Raw genomic sequence first — 9,545 nt, 5'->3', positions numbered from 1 at the left:
CGTTTCACATCATGAGAGGCTTACACATACAGCATCTCTACTTCAATTTCCCTGTGTCCCAGGAGGTGCAGTCCACACTCCCCTCAGGGGCCTGGCAGTGAGTCAGCAGGCTGCCTGGAGCCGGGGCGTGCTCCCTCCCAGAGATGACCCACCAGCCTGTTTGCCTAATGTGACCACTTTGGAAAAATTGTTTGTTCTCATCCTACTAAAAACAGCTTCAAAGCGACTCCCGTCTAGACTGTGCCAGGATCGATTATCACATCCCGGACCTGATCGAAACCACAGGGGGGCATAGTCATTTGCTTTAATGCAGTTAAAGCAAAATATAATAATGCACCCAGGCCAGGGAGGAGAGCAAGGCTCCCTGGATGGTGGAAGGAGAAATGAGTTCTGGATAATTTCTTCTCAGCTCCAAAGGAGCGAGTTTAGACTTTTCCTGCCTCCATCTCTGAGGCTGCCTTGGGCCCTGGACTGTCCTTTGCAGAGGTGAGGGTGACCTGGCAGGATGGGGAGTGGGGAGGAAGCTGTCTGGGGGTGGGATGTGGTGGCGTGGGGGTGTGCAGAGCACAGTCCAGGAGGAGGGAAGCCAAAGAAGAAGGAAGGGAAGGACGAGAAAAAAGCTCTGAGAGAGAGAGGAGATGGACACAGCCAGCCTGGTAACTCCTGGAATCCCTGACAAATCCCCGGCCCCAAGGAGGCCAAGTTGAGCCTTGCAGGTCCTCCCAGAGGACAATGTATGCGATCAATCCAGCTTCCATAAGAAGGCACCAGGAAAATGCGTGTTGGCCTCTCAGAGAGCCATAACGAGGAGAAAGAGCGATCAAAAGCCTTGGCCTGGTGGTCAACACTGCCTTGCCTGCCTCAGGACTTACGTCCAGCATCCCAGGGTTCTAGAGAGGAACCAAGTGATTGCTGACACCACTCCCCCCACCTCTGCAGGACAGGCGGGGTTGGGCAAGCCTTCAGGGAGTTCCTCAGTGCTTCCTGCGCACACGGTCCGTGGGAGCTCCACACACCGCCCATGGGATTACCATAACCAAGTACCACCAATGGGATGGCTTTAACAACAGAAATTTATTTTCTTGCGGTTCTGGAGGCTGGGAACAAAACCAAGGTGTCAATCAGCAGGGTGGTTCCTTCTGAGGGGTGTGAGGGCAGGATCCTTGCTGGGCCTCGCGTGTAGATGGCTGTCTCCTCCCTGTCTTCACGTTGTCTTCCCTCTGTGCATGTCTCTGTGTCCATATTTCCCTTCTTATAAGGACACCAGTCCCATTGGATAAGGGCCACCCTAAGGACTTCATTTTATCTTGTTAAGACCCCATCTCCAAATAAGGTCACATTGCGAGGTACTGGAAGTTAGGACTTCAACACATGAATTTTAGGGTGGGACGCAACTCTGCCCAGAGCACTGTCCCTCGGGAGCTCCTGCACCCGCTGCCTTGTGGGGAGTGAGAGAGGAGACCAGGCTCTGTGAGGTCGGCTCTCCCCAGCTCCATGACCTTGGACAAGTGACTTCACCTTCAGGAGCCTCGGCTTGCTCATCCGTGGAGTGGGGATGCTAATACTGCCCCCACTGAGTGGAGAAGAAGCGTGTAACTCCAAATGCCCTCCTGTTACAGTGACGTGATTTTCCCAGCTGGGAAGCATCCTCGGAAATCGCGGGTGCTCTCCCTTACCAAACTGAGGTCCCCTGAGAACTGAGAGCTGCTCCTCCCCAGAAAGTAAAACTCCGGTACCTTTTCTTCTCCTCTTCTTCTTCCTCCTCCTCCTCATTCTCCTCCTTCTCTTGTTGATTCCCAAAGGCTATCGTTACTTTATTGTTGTTTGTTGTTATGGCCCCCATTTGTTGAAGACTTCATTGTGTAGACGTTGTGCCAAGTGCTTTGCTGTCTTTATCTCATTTTATCCTCACAATAACCCTGCTGGACAGGAACCATTACTATCCCCATTTTATAGATGAATCAACTGAGGCTCAAAGAGTTGGAGTAAGGCCCAGAGGACAGAGCTAGGACACTAATGGGAAATCTCAGGAAGGCAGCTGTCAGTTCGCAGAAGGAAGGCCTTCCTCATGGGCTGCCTGGAAGGGAGGGAGGCCCCTGCCCTGGAGGACCAGGGGCTCTTACTGTCTTGGGGTGAAAGGGGTCGCCAAGTCCAGTGCCGCTCCTGAGCCCCGTGCAGGAACCCCTCTCTAAGACCTGGAAGCCTCAGCCAAGGAGACCCCTGAGGGGAGCAGTAGGGACTCTTGCAAACCCTCCCAGGCCAGCAAGCCCAGTTGCCCCTCTAGCAACCGCCCAGCACATAGCAGTTACTCAATAAACACGTAATAAATGAGTAATTATATCGATCAACTGCAATCACAAAAAATAGCCACTTTTGTTGCAAGATGACATTGCCAGGCTTGGGCTAAGCCTTTGATCTATAGTTTCTTGTTTCATTTCATCTTCTCCCAAGCCCTACAGGATAGGTGCCATTATTATCCTGGTTTTACAGCCAAGAAAGCTGAGACCCAGGGAGGTTTAGTAACCTTGGGCAGGTTAAAGCCCTTAAAACCTCTGTGTTAGTGGATCTCAAACCCTGCCCACGGAAGGGGGCATATTAACTTAACCATTCAAACAGCCTTGGGTCCCCAGAAACCCTTGGCACACAGTGGGTGCTTAATAAGTACTTAATGAATTAACGAATTGATCCATTCATCAAACCTAGCCCTCGAGGTAGACATCTGACAAAACAAACAACAGAATCTCTGGGCCCATAAGATTCCCCCAGCCCAGTTCCTGGCATACAGTAGGTGCTCAATAAATATTTGTGGGATGAATGGCCCTCTGGCCCCTAACATGGGCAACTCTGCCCATAAATTTCAGCTCCAGGCACTTTGAAGTTCCCCCAGGGGACAGCTGCTTTTCTTGTTATCGAGGCCCTCTCAGCCCCCACCTCCTAACCCCTCCCGGCCCCCTGGGCCCATCCAGGCCAGGGACCTGGGGCCGCCAGAGCCTGGAGATAAGGATGATGGATGGCCAGTCGCCTGGCTCCACTGAAGCCTGGGGTTTCCTGGGAGCGGGAGACAGTCTAGTGATTCCAAAGCCTCTCGGAATTCGAGTGGAGAGAGCTCCAGGAGGGGGTGGGGGCAGCATCCGAAGTGTCTCTATCTCCTCAGAGATGCTGGACCCGACAGGAGGTTTCAGCACCCCCCGGCTGCCTTGATCTCCTTCCATGTTGACAAGGCTTCCTTTCAGCATGTGGTGGACACCAGGACTCATCTTTGGAGCTTCCAGTAGGAGGCAGGAGGATGGTATCCCCACCATCCCAGCCTATCTCCTTCCCCGGGGCATTGGGTCCGGGATCTGGAGGCTGGGCAGGCTTGCTTCCCGCTTTGTAATCCCAGGTCTGCCATTAATTGAGTCTTCGGCAAATTGAGAAATCACAGTGTGGGGGCCCAGGTTTGCCCATTTGTAAAATAGGTCTTGAAGGGGGTGTTTCCTTCCAGCAACGCTGAGACAGGATTCTAAGTAGCTAAAGGAGAACCAGCTGGGGCTGAACGGGATGGAAGCCGTCCCAATGGCGAGGCCAGCTTGTGCTTGGATCCAGGCAATAATATTCATTGGTTTAATTTAAAATCTCTGATCCCCAAACCAACATGCTTCCCAGCTGTGGACAGATTGTAGCGCCTGAGCTGTTAGACTTTGAAGGACTCTGGAGGGACTGAAACTTGTCAATTTCTTTTTGCCCTTCCCTTCTCTCTGAACTTAAGTTTATTTTAAACTTTAAAATATATATATATATATATATTTTTTTATTGCAAACGATACTGGAACATATTTTTCTTCCTTAAGAAAATACGGATAAAGTTAAAGTGCCCCAGACAAGGTACCCTCAATCCTGGACCACTCCCCTCTATTTCCAGAAGCAATACCATCATGTAGGATGCGCCCCAACCCTCCTCAGCACCTTCTCATAAACCTGTTTACCCACAGCGTGGGTGTGGGGGGTTTATTTAAAGGAATCAGCCCACATCGGTCATGTTTTTTGCATCCATCACCCAGCCTGTGGCCTGGAGACCCATCCGTGCCGGGACATATGGATCCATCTCATTTCCCCTAACTCGTGTTCAGCCTACAACTCGCTGGACCTGCCTTCCAGATAAGCTCCAAGAAGGCAGAGGTTTGTTCTCTTGTTCACAGATGATTCCCAGTGTCTAAAACAGGGCCTGGCAGTCGTTACTCAATAATGATTCCGTGAATGAGCGAAGAGAGGAATAAATGAATGACCCGATGCAGGTAACCCACCCTCTACTCTCGGGTATGTCGCTTCCTTCCAACTTTTCACCAACACAAACAGTGCTGCAACGAGCACACCCGCATATGCTCCTGGGTTCACTTTTGAGGAGCAGTAACTGGTGGGGGCTCCCTGAAGCCTCAAAGAGCACAGTTTGAAATCCTCTTGTCAGGCCAAAGCCTTCATTTCATGGATGAGCACAGAGGGCCCAGAGAGGGCAAACAACTCGGCCAAGGTCACCCAGCATATTAGGGATTGATTAGAACCTCAAGGATAGTTTGAATTTCTCTTCCTTCATTGACTCTCTTAGTACTTATATTTTCTCTCACCCCTAGCCTGTGTAGCTCAGGAGGGTGACTTTAGGAGCAGAAAGTCTGAGTCACTTGGCATAGAGAAGACTCTCCAGAATCAGGAGTCCGGGGTTTTTGTCCTGGTATGGAATTCTCGAAGGATCTGGGTAAATCACGTCCCCTCTCTGAGCCTCAGTTTCTCTAATCTGTAAAACTGGCCTAGCACTTCTTGCCTAACTCTTGAAGTGAGGATGACAAGAAGAGTTGATAAAATAGAGAAACAGCATAGGCATCTAAGAGAGGGCTAGTTCAGTTTAAAAGGTAGAATTTTTTAAAACAAATTTCAGGTTAAAAGATATGGTATGTTTCCACTTCTGTAAAAGTGAAAAAGAAAAAAATAAGTTTGTATAAATACGGAAAAAGTGACAGCCGTTACCCAGCAAATGTTAACTGTCAGCGGTTTCCTGGGAGTTCAGAACTGCAGAGAAAGGAAGGGGAAGCTATTAACATTTTCTTGCTACCCTCAGTTTTGTTGATTTTGTAAAAGCTTGACACAACAAAAGATGTATTTACATACTAAGCATGTAAGCTCAAAAAATCAGAAGTGAAAAGATAAATATTGTTATAGAAAAAAATTTAAAGCAGAAGTCATGAATAATCCATTTACGAAAGCAAAAATACAAATAGCTAAACAAGAAAAAGGGCCAAATCTTAGGGTGATCAAATACTTACAAATGAAAGCAACAGTGAAATTCCTTTTCTTTTGCTTATCAAACTGTAAAGTGATACGAAATGGAGACGAAAATGTTTTCGTTTTTGCCCTGGAGAGAGGGAGATCAGAGTGGGGATTAGCAGGAAGGTGGGGACCCCGCCCCCTCACAGTGATGACATCTCCATCCTGTCCTGCTGCCCTGCGCTCTGATAGAGCCATCCCGAGACCAAGGAGAGATGACAGGGGAGAGTCACTGCTTCTTTTGGCTTCTACCTCCTCCGACCACGGCGTCCTCTGGCCCCCTGCCCCCAGCCAGGGACACTCTCCCCTCATCAGAACTAAATCCCTTTCTTCTGATAAGAGTCCTGGATCCTGTGACAAAACCAGAAATGATTGGGAAAGTGCCTGGTGAACACAGATCGTGTCCTTCTCCGGAAGGAATTGCTGGGTTCAGAGCAGAGAATCTCGGTTGTGGGGTCAAAGGTCATCTCTGCTAAGCCCCTGCCTCTAAGCAGAACTGCCCCAAAGGCTTTATTTTGGTGTTTTTTTGTGGGAATCCAATGACATGCTAGAACAAGCCATTAGCAGTCATCTGGTCCAATAGCCTCATTTTATATAAGGGGAAACTGAGGCACAGGAGGACTTATGAGAAACCCAAATCACCCAACCAGTTAAATGGAGCTCGGTCTAGAACCAAGGTCTTTTGACTCCTGGTCCAGTACCCTTTCTGCCTAGATTCATCATGGCCATATCTTTTCTTTGTGGACTGGATCTGTTCTTTAATCCCTGTATATTGAAGTCTATTTTCTCCCTAATTGTGGCTAAAAATCCCACTTGTTCACTTGGGAAAGGAAGTGGTCGTGAGATATATGTTCACAATGGAGATCATATATTTAAGAGAGAAAAGATACAGTTCCGATACAGTTCTAATAAACAGCATTAATCATAAATAGTAAATTTCAATCAGTAAGTACTAAAATTAAATTGTGTTAAACAATAAAAAAACTTAAATAAAACAATAAAAGTCGCCTGACTCTATCACAATATACAAATGCACAACACAGGGCATTGTTATCGTGCTTGGCACACGCCTTTGCCTTTATTTTGCTCAGCACATTCCCCTTGGCCAGGAAGATCTGCTGGGGAAGAGATGGAGGGCAGGGTAAGACGGCCCAGCAGCAGTTCGGTCTCTGTCTGTCACAGAATTCCTGTCAAGCGCTTACCTACCGGCTAAAAACGTGTCTTGGTGTTAAGCAGATTCTCTTTTAAAATTCTCAAGTAAAGACTATAAAATGTCAAGAGTAGGGCTAGGCAAACTTTTTTGGTAAGTAGCCAGATAGTAAATGTTTCCGGCTTTGCAAGTCCTCTAGTCATTTTGCAAGGATTCACTCTGCCACTGTACCTTGAAGGCAGTCACAGGCAATATGTAAACAATCCATCATGACTGTGTTCCAATAAAACTTTATTTATAAAACAGGCAGTAGGGAGGATTTGGCCCTCAGGCTATAGTCTGCCAACTGCTGGTCAAGAGCGTGGGCTTGGGAGTCAAACTTGAATCGGAATCCCAATTCTGCTGCTGCTTCGTCTGTGAGATCTTGAACTGGCATAATTATTCGAGCCTCATCTGCAGAATGAGGATGCTAATTGTACCTGGTCACAAAGCAGCTACTCAGTGGTATACCACTCAGCTCTGGCATGTCGCAGATGCTCAATAAGTGGCACCTAAACAGGTAGGACACAGTCCACTGTGCTGGAAGACACCAGAGTTCCGATTCTAAATTCATTGCCCCTACCAGCCGTTTAACCTCAGCCAAGTATGCCACTTACCAGCTCCAAAACTCTGCTTCCTCCCCCCATAAAATGGGAAGAGAAACTCATTTATTGCCAGAACCTTCATATACATTCTTGCTTAACTCTCACAACAGCCCTTGTAATTGTTACTATCTACAATTTACAGAAGAGGAAACTGAGTCACAAAGAGGTGAAGGGCCATTTAGCTAGTAAGTGATAGAAACCAGATATTTAAACAGAGACTGTCTGACTTCAAAGGTCGAGATATTTCTTTCCACTCAACTGTGTTGCCTCCCTAGAAAATGAGAAGAGGAGAAGAGGTGTAGGCTGCGTACAGCGTTCTGATCCGTACATCTGTGAACTGCTGCATCGCCCATCTGGTACCTGAATCTCCTCCCAGCATCCCTGCCCAGCCTCTGCGTCTCCTCCACCAGAAGATGGGGGGTCAGTACTGGACTGAACAACCCATTTTCTCTTTGGTCAACACTGACTGTGGTAAGGTCTTGGATTGAATGAACCTCCATCCCCATCATTTCTGCCCAAGGGTCCAAATGCTTTCTTTGAGGACCCCCCAAACCTTGATCACCCTTCTTCTACAGGATGCTCACCCAAGATTTGATCATCCCTTGATTCCACAGCTCTGTTCCTGCAATTGCGCCTCCTCCCAGAGGACGTGGCATGGAGGCCCCCCCGCATTCCCGCTGCCCCACCCTAGGAGACTGCTCCGATGTGTCTATACCCCTGGAATACTGTGGCGCCTAGATCTGCGTTCCTGCCCAGCGGGCTGAGATGTCACGAAGGTGAGTCATCTCGTGCCCATGATAACATCTACATAGCCAGCCTAGGAGGCAGGTGTTTCTTGCACTGGAGCGATGAGTTTGGGACACAGAGGAGCCTATCCTGTGCTTGCTGAGCCTTCCCCTGCGGGGGGCGGGGTGGGTGGAGAGAACGTCAAGAAGAAAGGCCACTCTTTCCGAGAACAACCTTTTGAGATGGGAGGATCTTGGTCTGACTCACAGAAACCAAGTCTTCAAGAACCTGTACCGAGAGGTGGGGTCGGAAGCACTGACCAGGTAGGCCATAGTGAAAACCAGCTTTGTGCTTTCTGAGGCTGAGAGCATGCGGAAGCTCTGCTAAGGTCAACGTGCTCATTCAGAAGGCATTGATGCCCCAGCTGCTGGGCAGGGCTGCTGGGCTGGAGCCAAGATACTGGATTCTATTCACCAACCCCATTGAAAAACTCCTGTGATGTTGGGCCAATCACATCTCCTCTCTGGGCTTTGGTTTTCCCATCTGTGGGATGACTGGGTGGGAACTCCTTAGCTTCTCAGAGAGACAGTATGGCCCAGTGGTAGGAGCTCAGAGCTCTGGGGTCAGACAAACCTGTACGTGCACCCAGCTCTGCCTCTTCCTGGCTGTTTGACTGCAGGCAAGTTACTTAACCCCTGAACCTTGGTCTTCTCATCTTTACAATGGGATAACAGGTGCTCGCTTCAGCAGCACCTAGGCTAAAATTGGAATGGTGCAAAAAAGATTAGCATGGCCCCGGTGCGAGGATGACATGCAAATTCGTGAAGCGTTCCATATTTTGTTTCTTCGTTTTTTGATATCTGCGGGTGGGGAAACTGAGGCTGGATAAACCAAGTGACTTACCCAATGGAGGACACTTCTGGGTTCAAATCCCATCCCCTCCAAAAATAAAAAATAAAAAATAAAATGGGATAATGGTAGAGTGCTCCATGTGCCTGGCCCCACTCAGCACTCACTGAATGGGGGGTGTTGTGGTGGTGATCCGAGGGCCATCCACCTCAGTATTCTGAGATTCTACACGTGGAAGTGCGAGAGATGGGGTGCATACATGGGACGGGGCTGTTGGTAAGACCCTGAATGACACCCCGGTCCAGTTCTGAGGGACACTGGACCTCCAGCCATCTCTGCTACCTACACATGTCCTGCATGCTCCTCCTGCCAGGCCTTTGCCCTCTCTGGTTCTCTCCCGAGTCCAGAATGCCTTTTCTGCTTAATAAAATATGTCTGGCAAAAAAAATGGCAGCCAGAAGGCACATGCATGTGCCTCTAACATTCAGGCAAGGGTCTTTCCTGCATGCCTTTTTTCTGTCTTCAGAATGTGCCTGAGCAGAATAAAACCTGGGTGCTTAGAATCACAGACTCATAGGAAGAGAGTTGCAAGGGATCATTTATTCATTCCACAAACAGTTCTTGAGCACCGACAGTGTGCAGGCACTGTGAACGGGACCTTGGAGAACACCACCAGGGGCTCTTACAGAGGGTTCTCAGAGGAACTCCCAAGGTCTAAGAACCCCTGAATGTATAAATAAAGTTTGAAATCTGCACATGTAAAATGTCCTTCCAAGACAGATACTCTGACATCAGACTGCCAAATGCCGGTGTCTCCAAAATGTTAAGAGCCACTGGTTCAAGCCCACCACCCAATTAGGCCTTGTTCACAGTTGGGGGAA

At 48.7% G+C, this 9,545-nt stretch overlaps 1 non-coding gene across 1 annotated transcript; it reads left to right on the top strand.

Annotated features, from left to right (window-relative positions):
* Positions 1-8,549: 8,549 nt before the first annotated feature.
* Positions 8,550-8,656, top strand: LOC139075439 (U6 spliceosomal RNA). The gene has a single exon (XR_011525801.1). It is a non-coding gene; the product is annotated as a U6 spliceosomal RNA (small nuclear RNA).
* The last annotated feature ends 889 nt before the right edge of the window (positions 8,657-9,545 follow it).

This window comes from Equus przewalskii, chromosome 13 (genome assembly GCF_037783145.1).
Source record: "Equus przewalskii isolate Varuska chromosome 13, EquPr2, whole genome shotgun sequence".
Classification (NCBI taxonomy): Eukaryota; Metazoa; Chordata; class Mammalia; order Perissodactyla; family Equidae; genus Equus; species Equus przewalskii.
The sequence above is the reverse complement of the archived record's forward strand: the minus strand, read 5'-3'. Positions and strand labels throughout refer to the sequence as shown.